Genomic DNA, 12,230 nt, shown 5'->3' with positions numbered 1-12,230 from the left:
CGTTTGCTCTCCCCAAGCTTGCTTTCAGTAGGTTCTCCCTGGAAACTAAAAGTTAATACTGTTAATAATTAACTCGTTGCATCCAGCACCCTGTTGTTTACTACAACCCTTGGAGGTTGTTTCTCTAGAAGGGTACAGAAAAATTACTCTTGGAGGCCACTGGTTACACTCCTCCACACAACTAGCCAAACTTGTGATTGTGGGTCCAGGCAAAATACTGGCTTTCCACCCACAATTATCTTGGCTGTAGTTTGCTGCTTTGGTTTCATTCAGTGTTTATTGCTCCCTGCCCCCAAAGAAATTTGAAATACCACCCAAGCTCTTGTCTCACTATAAACTGCTCAGCATAACATGAGTGCATTAAAGGATAAGGAATTGACAGGAGTACTATTTTCTTTTTGAGATTTTGCTAATTTAACCACCACGGTGTTGTGAAAAAAATGAGTTTATATTTTTTTGGAAAGATGCATTTGAATTATTTTTTTATCCTACCCATCCCTCTCCAAAGCATGAGATATAGTAAGGTTCTAGAGAAAAATCTAACTCCGATTGAGAAAGAGAGGTTTCAGAAGGAGACAGGTTTAACACTGGTTAAGAAAGTAAAATACCTGGGGGTTAATATGACTGCTAAGAACCTGAATTTATTTAAAGATAACTATGAAAAATGTTGGTCAGAAGTGAAAAAGGATTTAGAAATATCGTCAAATTTGAAGCTTTCCTTGCTAGGCCGTATTGCTGCTATAAAAATGAATGTATTGCCAAGAATGTTGTTTTTGTTTCAATCATTGCAAATTTTGGATAAAATGGACTGTTTCAAGAAGTGGCAGAGAGATATTTCTAGATTTGTCTGGCAGGGCAAGAAGCCCAGAATAAAATTTAAAATACTAACCGATGCAAAAGAAAGAGGTGGATTTGCCCTGCCAGACCTTAAACTTTATTATGAATCAGCTGCATTTTGCTGGCTGAAAGAATGGCTGCTTCTTGAGAACACAGACATTTTGGATTTAGAAGGTTTCAATAATGTATTTGGGTGGCATGCATATTTGTGGTATGATAAGGTCAAAGCACATAAAGCATTTAAAAATCATATTGTCAGGAAAGCATTGTTCAATGTCTGGATAAGATATAAAGACTTACTTGAAAATAAAACTCCAAGGTGGTTATCACCGATGGAAGCGAAGGCTCAGAAAAAGCTCAATATGGAGGCCAAATGGCCGAAATATTGGGAGATTTTGGAACAAGAAGGAGATAAATTGAAATTGCAGAGCTTTGAGAAACTAAAAGACAAAGTGCGAGATTGGCTTCATTATTATCAAATAAGGGAGGCTTACAATTTGGACAAGAAAATTGGTTTCCAGGTGGAAAAATCAAAATTGGAAACAGAACTGTTAGGTCCCAAAACTAAGATATTATCAAGAATGTATAACTTGCTGTTGAAATGGAATACTCAGAATGAAACGGTGAAATCTGCTATGATAAAATGGGCACAAGATGTCGGACATAACATTATGTTGGCTGACTGGGAACAGTTATGGACCACAGGTATGAAATTTACGGCATGTAATGCCTTAAGAGAGAATATTATGAAAATGATATACAGGTGGTACATGACACCAGTCAAGCTTGCAAAAATCTATCATTTGCCCGATAATAAATGTTGGAAATGTAAAGAAAATGAAGGTACATTCTTTCACCTTTGGTGGACGTGCCCAAAGATTAAGGCTTTCTGGGAGACGATCTATAATGAAATGAAAAAGGTATTTAAATACACCTTCCTGAAGAAACCAGAGGCCTTTCTCCTGGGCATGGTAGGCCAATTGGTGCCAAAGAAGGATAGAACTTTCTTTAGATATGCTACAACAGCAGCAAGAATACTTATTGCAAAGTATTGGAAGACACAAGATCTACCCACCCTGGAAGAATGGCAGATGAAGGTGATGGACTATATGGAACTGGCGGAAATGACTGGCAGAATCCGAGACCAGGGAGAAGAGTCGGTGGAAGAAGATTGGAAGAAATTTAAAGACTATCTACAGAAATACTGCAAAATTAATGAATGTTAGAATGATGTCGGAATGAAGTTAAGTGGTTTTAGCAGCAATGTTATAAAGGAGTATGTAAAAATGGATTGTTAACAGGTGAGAATGTAAAGTTATAATATATTAAGGTAAAGGATTAAGATAAAAACAAGGAGGGAAAGGATTTGCTGAATTAACTAACTGAACTGGAATACAAAAAAAGGGAGGTGTGAGGAGGTCAGGGAAACAAGTAAATGAAAGACAAGATATGAAAAGATTGATTTGTTTTTAATTGTTTTTATTTTTCTGTATTTTGTATTTTCTCTTTTTTTCCCTTCTTTTTCTTATTTTGTAACCTTTTTTGAAACTTTAATAAATATCTTTTTTTAAAAAACAACAACAAAGCATGAGATATAGTAAAGGTACCCCTGCCCGTACGGGCCAGTCATGTCCGACTCTAGGGTTGTGCGCCCATCTCACTTAAGAGGCCGGGGGCCAGCGCTGTCCGGAGACACTTCCGGGTCACGTGGCCAGCATGACGAAGCTGCTCTGGCGAGCCAGCACCAGCGCAGCACACGGAAACGCCGTTTACCTTCCCGCTATAAAGCGGTACCTATTTATCTACTTGCACTTAGGGGTGCTTTCGAACTGCTAGGTGGGCAGGAGCTGGGACCGAAAGTCGGGAGCTCACCCCGCCGTGGGGATTCGAACTGCCGACCATACGATCGGCAAGTCCTAGGCACTGAGGTTTTACCCACAGCGCCACCCGCGTCCCCGCCAAAATATGAGATATAGAGTATGCATGAGATATAGAGTATGCAAAAGTTATTAAATGACTGAGAGTTCCTGATGAACCAAATAATCTGTGTGCCAGTATTTCTCAATGGAAAAGATGTGGTTTAAGATAATATTGCTTCCCATAATTGTAATCTGTTGCAGCAACTGGAATTCCACTCAGTAGACCATTGAAATTACTGGTACTAGGATTAAGCAGCAGCAAAACCAGATGCCTTCACCTGCCCCGCCTGCAACAAAACATGTCTTACAGCAGGCGCTGTAACTTTCATTGTCTTCTGAGGCTGACAGATGCCAACAGCAGTCACGTCCATTCATTTTAATGGTTCTATTCAGAATAGGATCAACATTGGCTCAAACCCAGTATGAGATAAAAGCATGCAGCAAGTTTCAGAAACGAAAGAGTCTTGTGCCACCTTCAAGGCAAACAATTTTTTGATACTGCATTCATAATCCTTCCTGAACCAGAGCCCACAGCCTAATGCATAAACTCCTATGCCATAATTAAAGCTTAGTTCTTAATGTGCTGCAATGAACGAAAGCAGGAAGATCAGTTTGGCCCGGAACATCTGTAATACAAAAAGGTTTCATGATTTCCACAGGAAGTAGTAGTAGTAGTAAATTAATTATTTGTACCCCACTCATCTGACTGGGTTGCCCCAGCCACTCTGGGTGGTTTCCAACAAATATAAAATCACAATAAAACATCAACCATTAAAACAGGGCTGCCCTCAGATTTCTTCTAAAATTCAGATAGATCTGACGTCTGACAGGAGGGTGTTCCACAGGGCAGGCACCACTGCCAAGAAGGCCCTTTGCCTGGTTCCCTGTAACCTCACTTCTCACAGTGAGGGAAGTCTGGGCTGAACGGTGGTGATGCAGACGCTCCTTTATCTACCAACAGTGGTTGCCTCCTTTCTTGGGAGGCATAATCCTACACCTACATAACCCTGCAAAGGAGAAATTCCCAACGCCTAAAGAAGAACAAGCAACTGGTTTGGCAAACAATAGGATCCAAATTCCTGGTCTTGGCCAATGATGTAGGCGTTGGGGTCATGTTCTGCTGGTTAACTTGTGCGCCCTCTACTGGGCATTTTGCAGCAGAGCACAAAATATTATGCATCCAAGCCATACATGCGTGAGAGAGGAATCATGAGAGTTTAATTATGTTCTGTGTATCACAAGTTTCCACGTTTGCTTCGCCAGAAAGTGGCGGTATGGCAGGGAATCTAGCAATTCTAAAGTAACAGTCAGCATGACCTTGACAGAAGGGATAACAGAACCTGTTTAAGCCAGCTGGACTCAGCTTCTGGGTTGATCCAACACCTTATGCCTTTCCTCTCCTGTTACTTCCTAACATATGAATCAAGTCCAGGATGTACACCATATACAATCCTTAAGGTATAGAACCTATTTAATTAAATCCAATGCAGATATATTTCTTCCTTTCTTAATACATTCTTGCATTACACAGTCCTCGAATGTGATTAAGGAAAGGTCCCTGGATTGTCAAGGGACGCGGGAGGCGCTGTGGGTTAAACCATAGAGCCTAGGACTTGCCGATCAGAAGGTCGGTGGTTCGAATCCCCGTGACGGGGTGAGCTCCCGTTGCTCGGTTCCAGCTCCCGCCAACCTAGCAGTTCAAAAGCACAAAGTGCATGTAGATAAATAGGTACCGCTCCGGCAGGAAGGTAAACGGTGTTTCCATGCGCTGCTCTGGTTCGCCAGAAGCGGCTTAGTCATGCTGGCCACATGACCCAGAAGCTGTATGCCGGCTCCCTTGGCCAATAAAGCGAGATGAGCGCCGCAATCCCAGAGTCGTCCATGACTGGACCTAATGGTCAGGGATTCCTTTACCTTTACCTTTACCTTTATCCCGGAATGTCACGGACAATACAGCTGATGAGGTTGGCTAACTATAGGTAGCAGACCCAGGCAGGTTGGCCCAGGCAGCTGGGTAGGCAGACCAAGGTTTCCGGATATTTCCTTATTTCGCCCCGAAGGGCTTCCTCAGCTGTTAATAGTTCTAGATAATATAAATATAGGCACTTGATAATACAATGATTACTATTTGACATGTAGAAATTACAAATATAAATCTGTTATATCATGACTAAAAATACAGAATTCATACATTATTAAGCATTATCAAGCATTAGAAGATACAGAGGTTGTACATACCATCGAAGTGTGCAACGATTAAATAAGCAATGATTCTTGGACGATTTCCCAGGGTGTAGCCGCTGTCACATGCTGGCAGCTTCTAGTAGCCACAGGTGAGAGCTGAGCGCAGGGTGGAGACCAAATGTCAACAAAATAATATTTAGTTATTAGATTTATATACCACCCTTCATCATAAGATCTCAGGACGGTTCACAAAATAAAATACAGAACAAAAACAAGTAAATAAGTAAAGCAAAACAGCAAAATAATAAGCACCACCTTCCCACAGACAAATTTAAAAAGGTTGTAGAATATTGTTCTGTCAAAGGCCTGGTTGAAGAGGAATGTTTTTGCCTGACGCCTAAAATATATATAATGAAGCTGCCAGGCAAACCTCCCTGGAGGGAGCATTCCATGAACAGGGACCCGCTACAGAGAAGACCTGTTATTGTGCTGCTACCCTCCAGACCTCACATCGAGGAAGAAGGGCCTCTGATGATGAATGCAGAGTCTGGGATGGTTTATATGGAGAGAGGCAAGTATTGCAGTCCTGAGCCATTTAAGGCTTTATAGGTCAAAACCAGCACTTTGAATTGTGCCTGGAAACTAGAGGATGACGTGTCCCTCACCAGAGATACTAGACTTCCTCTAACATCTGATACAAAAATAACATAAGTACATGAGATTTTATTTTAATGTGTTGTTGTCATCTTACTGGGTTGTATCCAGCCGTCTTTCTGTGCATCGCATAGAGAGTTGGACTAGAGGACCCTTTGTGTTATGTACTGAAGTTCTCACCCTGGGCCAGCAGGGGGATACTGTAGATAGTTTTCACTCAGGTCCACATATGCAAATAAGGGATTGAAAGTGACGTTCAGTGATTGGATAGTTACAGAAAGTGGTTACTGTTGCGTTGTAGTGGAGCTCTATATAAGCAGGCTGGCTTAACCCTTCAGTTCAGTTCTGTTCTGGCCTGTGAATAAACAAGAGCTGTTTGAAGAATCGCTGTGTCGTCTGATATGTTCACCCACAATTTAACACTTTGAGTCCTTTCCAACTCTCCAACTATCTCCCCACCCCCAGCAGTCCTCTGTTTGATCCATTCTGGCCAGGGTTGAGATACCCTCTGCTGCAGATTTGAGGGAGCACAGAGGGCTACTAGGGGAAGGAAGGGGCAAGTTCTGTTATGCAAGTGGAACCCGACTCATGTGACACTGGAGCTGTGAGCTGCTGTCTCTTTAAAAAGACAACTGTAACTTCTCCTTCAAGAGTGGGGCAGGGTTTCTGTTGACACTCGGAACAGATTTTGTTTGAGAAAAACAAAATATATATATAGTCATCTGTTTAGATAAAAATACCATTCATTCAGCATTTTGTGGTGAGCTTCACTGGTTATCTCTGTACTTGCCCTGAGAATGAACCTATCTGGAGTGGGAGAAATCACCTTGCTTTTGCTGTTCTCAGCTCTCCATGGTCTCATTTAGACATTTATTCCAAGCCCTGCCTGGAGGTGCCTGGGATTGGACTAGGGAACTTCTGCATAGTCCATCCTCATTGATTTGAAACATACTGTGATCTTAAAGTGCCATGTGGAACATCTGCTTTAATTCCTTTAGCAGCGCTGCTGTGGAAGCAACTAGAGACAGATTCTAGTCAATAATTTTTTGTAAGATTCAAGTTTTCTATAAACATTTCACAGTTGTGTATTCCGACATTCTCATCTGCACACACATTGGCTCAAAGATATTTTGATTTGCTCATGAGTCAAAGACAGCATGAAGAACATGCAAAGTCATTTGGCAGCAGCAAATGTTCAGATTTGTGCTGTGAGTGATTGGAAGCTGCAAGAACAGCAGCAGACGTCAGTTGGCTCACATCTGCCAGTCAGTTGTGGCCCGAATTGCTGTCAGCTCACTCACTGTGGCCATCAGTATTCAAACAGGTGAGATGAGAGTGGAATCCTGGTCTCACTAAGGCTCCTGAGGTTTACCAACAAGTCTCTTGTGTTAAAAACTTCCGTTTCATAAGAAGTTCCAAGCCCTTTAAGTGTTTTGCAGTTGGCCCAATGATTTCAACTATGCAAGGAAAACAGTAATGTTAAGAAGCACTGCCCCCCTCAAAAAAACCCCACAGCTTTTGCCTGATGATGCCTCAAGAGACTCCATTCTAGGAAGCCAGGCACACGTTCTGCAAGCAAGCTGAGTTGCAACAGCACCTAGTAAATGCATTGTCTCCTTTCATTCTAAATCTCTGCTGTTCCTCCCTTATCATTTGGAAAATTGAAATAAACAATGCAGTATTCATAATCCTCTGAGAAGTGTCAAACCAAGGTAACCGACATGCCAGTCCTTCATTTCCCCCCTCCTCACAGTGACTAACTGAGTAGTTATCAGTGGCCTGAAGTTCTTGTCAGAAGAGATGAAGAGATAAATTTCTTATTGAACAACAAAAACAATATAGGAGACAAACAATAACAGAATAATATTAGTTCAACACTATGAACATTTGATAATGTCAAAAGAAAAAAAGAAAAATCAGGAGCAAATGAAATGGATACAATAATAACTTTATAAATGTATAAAATCACAGCTTCTATTGTACAATGAAAGTGTCGGGGGGGGGGGAAAGAAAAATTGCAACTATTTACTTCAATTCCAATGTTGCATCTGGTCAGCTGTCTTCATTTTACAGTGACTGGTTAGTTTCTCTGTGAGTCACAGATTTAATAGTATAATGCTATTTTTAAACTTTTTAAAAATACTGATTATTAATACTTTGTACTGTATTTGATTTTTATTTTGTATGTCATTTTGAGATTTATTTACTTTTTGTGTTTGGGCTCTGTTTGGTGCATTCTTTAATTTTTACCTACACTTTGTATATTGTTTTACTGGATTTCTTTTGCCTAATGTCCTGAAACTATGTTTTACTGGATTTGGTTTTTATTTTCTTTTAGATTGTTTTGAATGTATGTGTTTTTCTTATGTTTTGGCAATACTAGTATAACCAGTCCTGCCAATAATTTAGGACTGTGGTTGAAACATTCTCCTTTCCCTCTGGAGGAAATGTGCAAGAGCTCATTCATGTTCTCTGTTGACATACTCATCCAGAGCTTGGAAGTCCACAATTCAAATCTCACTCCAAATTAGGGACTCACTGGGGCCACGTTCACACCAAACATTCAAAGTACTGTGATACCACTGTAAACCAAAGGCTGCTGTTCTTACAGCAGCCAACCAGATGCCCATCAGAAGCCTGCAAGCAGGACCTGAGTGCAGCAGCAACTCGCGCCTCTTGCAGTTTCCAGCACCTGCTATTCGAAAGCATACAGCCTCTCCCAGTGGAGGTAGAAGACAGGCATCAGGCAGAGCCGGTCCACCCAAGAGGCAAGGTGAAGCGACCACCTCAGGTAGCAGAATCCAGAAGTGCAGCAAATCCCAATATAGATCTTCACCACTCACCCTTTGTTCCCTGGCGGCAAGGAAGGATGCCATTTTGTGGTTCATTCACCTCAGGCGCCGAAATGTCTTGGGCCAGCCCTGCTATTAGGGTTGGTAGCCATTAAGATTTGGGCATTATTGGCTGAAACAAAAGATAGACCTTGTCTATAGTTGTGTACACAGCTCCGAAAATCCCTTCTGAGGGAAGTTGGTCTTGGTTCCCCCTATAAATTTTGGTGGATGACAAAATACCCCCCTCAAAGGTTTTTGGCTTCTAACATCTGGATTTAATAGTTGGCTGAAGATGAGCTGCTTATTTGGAGGCATCACTCTGTCTCCTGCAGATGCTTTTTGAATGTTGTTTTATGCTGTGCTGACTTCGGTAATTAGCCATTTTAACTGTTTCAAGTGATGATTTTAGTCACACCTTTTACTATTTATAGGAAAAGTGAGGGGTAAATCTTTTAGATAAACAAACTCCACTTGTGGTCCTCTGGATTTGAAGTACGTTAGTTCTCCTACACCAAGACAAAAAATAAAATAAAATTCACTTGTAGTTAGTGGGGTCTCCTGATACTTTCACATGTACTGTACTGTATATGCCTGTATTATTATTATTATTATTTATTCTACCTTCCTGAGCAGTGGCTCTGCTCCTGCTGCTTTTTCTCCTAAATCACTTTCCCTTTTCCTCAGCCTTTTGTATTTCTGCCCTGCCCTGTAGGGCTGCTTGCTCTGGTGGAGGTTTGCCGTGTTTTAAATCTCCACCCGCACCCCAGGCACAAATATTCCTGTTTTTTTTTTCTCTACCAGAAGCTGTGGAAGAGGCTACAGTAACGTTTTATCGGGGATTGCTGTGTGCAAGCGTGTCCGTTTAGCGAAGAAAACACGACGAACGCGCTGCACCCTCAATCCTGGGTGGGCGGGAAATCGGCGTGTATTATGTAAACAGCAGCGAATGTTTCGGTTGCTATTCCCGCCCCCCGCCATAAATTTATTTCACCAACACCAGTAAATACTAATACAAATATTAATACTATTAATAACAGAAGAGTGTGGTGCGCATGGTGGGCTGCGCCCGCCTGGCCGCTTTCTCTATTTCCAAAGCTTCCCTCAGCCCTGAGAGAAGACGAAGGCCCGCTGAGGGACGAGGGTGATGTAATAACCACCCGGCCTCAGCACACAACTCCGGCTCGCCTCCCTCCTCAGCCAGCCCCAACATCCGGGCTCTCGCCGCGCGCTGCGCCACAGCCGGCGGTACGAAAGGGAAAAAACGACCAACGACCGTCGAAAGCTGCTACTCAAGGAGACGCGGGCTTGGGGTTGGACGGACGGAGGGGAGAGGCGGGGCAAAAGGCTAGAAATTGCGCGCCCATTGGCCGCTCAGGGAGCGCAAGCTCGAGCCGGCGTGCGTGGTTGCGTGTTTAGTTGGGGAGGGGGGGAGACAACTGCGCGTGCACGCACGCACGGCACGTACGCAGGCCAGGCATAGGAGGCCGGCGGGAGAGTTCCTTCTCCCCCTCGTCTCTCTCTCTCTCGCGGGCGTGCCTCCCCTGCCTTGTTATACAGCCGACTCACCCCGCGCACGCGCGGTGTGGCGAAGCGAGCTCGCGCTTTCGGCGTCTTCTCCGCTCCGCGCTTACGTCGTCCTCCTCCCCTCTCCCTCGCGCGCTGGGTGGTTCTCTTTGCGCGTGCGCGACCCTTTGCTTGCTCGCTTGCTTCGGTTGCCCGCCCGCCTGAGGGAATTGAAGCGGAGCTGAGGCGGGTGCTGGTGGGGTGCGGGGAAAGACGGGGAAGCGCGTGAGGCGCCGTTGCCGCGAGGGGAAGAGGGGAGACCCGCGTGCGGCGCGGGAGGGGAGGGGTGGGCGACGGGGAGGCCGGGCGAGATGAGCGCTCGGCTCCCCGCTAGGGCCAGCCAGGAGGAGCAGCAGCAGCAGCAGCACAAACAGCGGCCGCGGCTGCCTTCTCCGCAGTCGCCGCCGCCACCGCCGCCATCGTCTCGCCCCGTCTGAATGAACTGAGGCGAGAGAGGCCGCTTTCGCCGGCTCGGCCCGGTCTGGCTCAGGCCTCCTCCCTGCGCCGCTTCGGAGCGCCCACCCAGAGCCCCCTCTCCCGTAGGGTAAGTGGAGGCCCCGAGGGTGGCTGAGGGGAGGCCTCGGGTGCGCCTGGGTGGAGGGAGAGAGAAAGGCCCAGTAGCAGGAGGAGGAGGAGGCCGCCACCGCCGCCGCCTGGATCTTGGGCCTGGAAGCCAGTGGGGAGGAAGGGCGAGGAGGCGCCCGGCCTGCGTGTCGTCGAGGATGAGGCGTCTCTCTGTGTTGTAATCCTCCTCAAAAGATCCGGCGGACCCGGACCCCCCCCTCCCCCCCCGCCGCCAGCAGCAGCTGGCATTTTAAAACACGAGCCTGCTGGGGGGGGGCAGAGACGGTGGCAAACTGGCTCTGAGAATCGGATGTTTCCGTGCACGGGTCTGCCCCTAGGAGCTTACAGTCGGAAATCCTGCACGGGGGCTTGGGAGTGGGGGTAAAGCAGCAGCAGAGGGGGCAAAGGAACCAGGGTAGCTGAGAAAGACTTGAATGCCTTCAGTTCCTAGTGTTGGCGAGTTAATTCCACCCCCACTTTTCCTTACTGGTATATGTATGTATGTGGGTGGGTGTGAATTTGGGAGGCCTTAAAAGTAAGTCAGTTCCTAGTGCAAAGAGACTCTTGCTCTCTGAGTCGTTGGTTCGAGCCCCAGGTTGGGCTGAAGATTCCTGCATTGCAGGGGGTTGGACTAGGTGGCCCTCGGAGGCCCTTCCAACTCCGATTCTGTTATTCCTAAGCCAAAACCATGCTCTTTTCTTCAGTTTATTTTAAACACCCTAATATGCTGAGCCTTTAGTATATACAGGGCGCTAAATCTGACAGGCAAGTCTTTACGTGTTTCCTTGTGGGAGGGAAGAAGACTCTTTGATTTTGGCGGAACTTATTTATTTAGCACCGCAATCTGAAACAGAGAGAAAGGTTTTAGTTGTGTGTGTGTGTAGAAGGCGGCCAAATGTTTGGGATTTGATTCCTCTGTGTTCATTGTTCATGCCAACCCAATCCGGTGATGACGTAGCTGGATGTCTGTATCTTCCCCTGGAGGGATGGTGGTGGGCGAAAAAGCTTGCTGTCTGCCAGGATTTATTAATAATGGTTATAAGCACACATTCTCCTCCTCCTGCAAAGCATTCTGCTATCATTCACAGAGAACCATTAATAAATGAGTCTATTTATAAAGCGCCCCACCCTGCTGCATCATCCACTTTGCTAGGTATATACTTTCAGATGTGCAATATTTATGAAGCAGTCTGCCTCAGTGATTGCCTTTCTACACACACAGCTATTGCTGTCTCTTTTTAGAAGAAGAAAAAAGGTGTGGGAAAGGGAAATGAACCCAAACAAAAAAGGGTTATGTAAATGTGCCGCTTCTTGTGATACTTTGAATAGTGGAAGTGGGTGTGAGATGCTGTTTTCAGAGGGCTGTACTATTGCCCATTGAAATGCAAAAGGTAATTTATTATATTTTTTTCAAGTCTGCAAAGGAATTTTTTTTTTTTTTTTTTACAGAACAGTGATGCTATAGTTATTTATGGTGCATGTTATGATTTTGGCTCTGTCTATTTCATGCTAAAAATATTCCAGATTCTGCACCAAGCAACTATGAATTCTGTAGCCTGTGTGCGCGCGTTTGTGTGTGTGTATTATGCAACACAAGCAGGTTTGCATATATTTGTTGTGTTCTGCTTTTAGTAGTTGGGGAGGGGCATATATATGACACAGAAGCCCATCTCCT

The 12,230-nt window shown here is 44.7% G+C and overlaps 1 protein-coding gene and 1 long non-coding RNA gene across 3 annotated transcripts in view; one reads left to right on the top strand and one right to left on the bottom strand.

The window, feature by feature from the left end:
- LOC310766830 overlaps positions 1 to 12,230 on the bottom strand; it is a 102,070-nt gene that overhangs the window by 52,307 nt on the left and 37,533 nt on the right. The gene's annotated exons all lie outside the window — the stretch shown is intronic.
- Positions 9,836 to 12,230, top strand: part of PPM1A (protein phosphatase, Mg2+/Mn2+ dependent 1A) — a 36,843-nt gene continuing 34,448 nt past the window's right edge. Inside the window, exon 1 of one of the 2 annotated variants that reach the window (XM_083618520.1) lies at positions 9,836 to 10,535. The gene's annotated coding sequence lies outside the window, so the exon portion shown is untranslated. The remainder of the gene's footprint in view (positions 10,536 to 12,230) is intronic. The other variant, XM_083618519.1, reaches the window with a different exon arrangement.

This window comes from Podarcis filfolensis (assembly GCF_964270895.1).
Source record: "Podarcis filfolensis genome assembly, chromosome: 1".
In the NCBI taxonomy this organism is placed as follows: domain Eukaryota; kingdom Metazoa; phylum Chordata; class Lepidosauria; order Squamata; family Lacertidae; genus Podarcis; species Podarcis filfolensis.
This window is presented reverse-complemented; position numbering and strand designations above follow the sequence as displayed.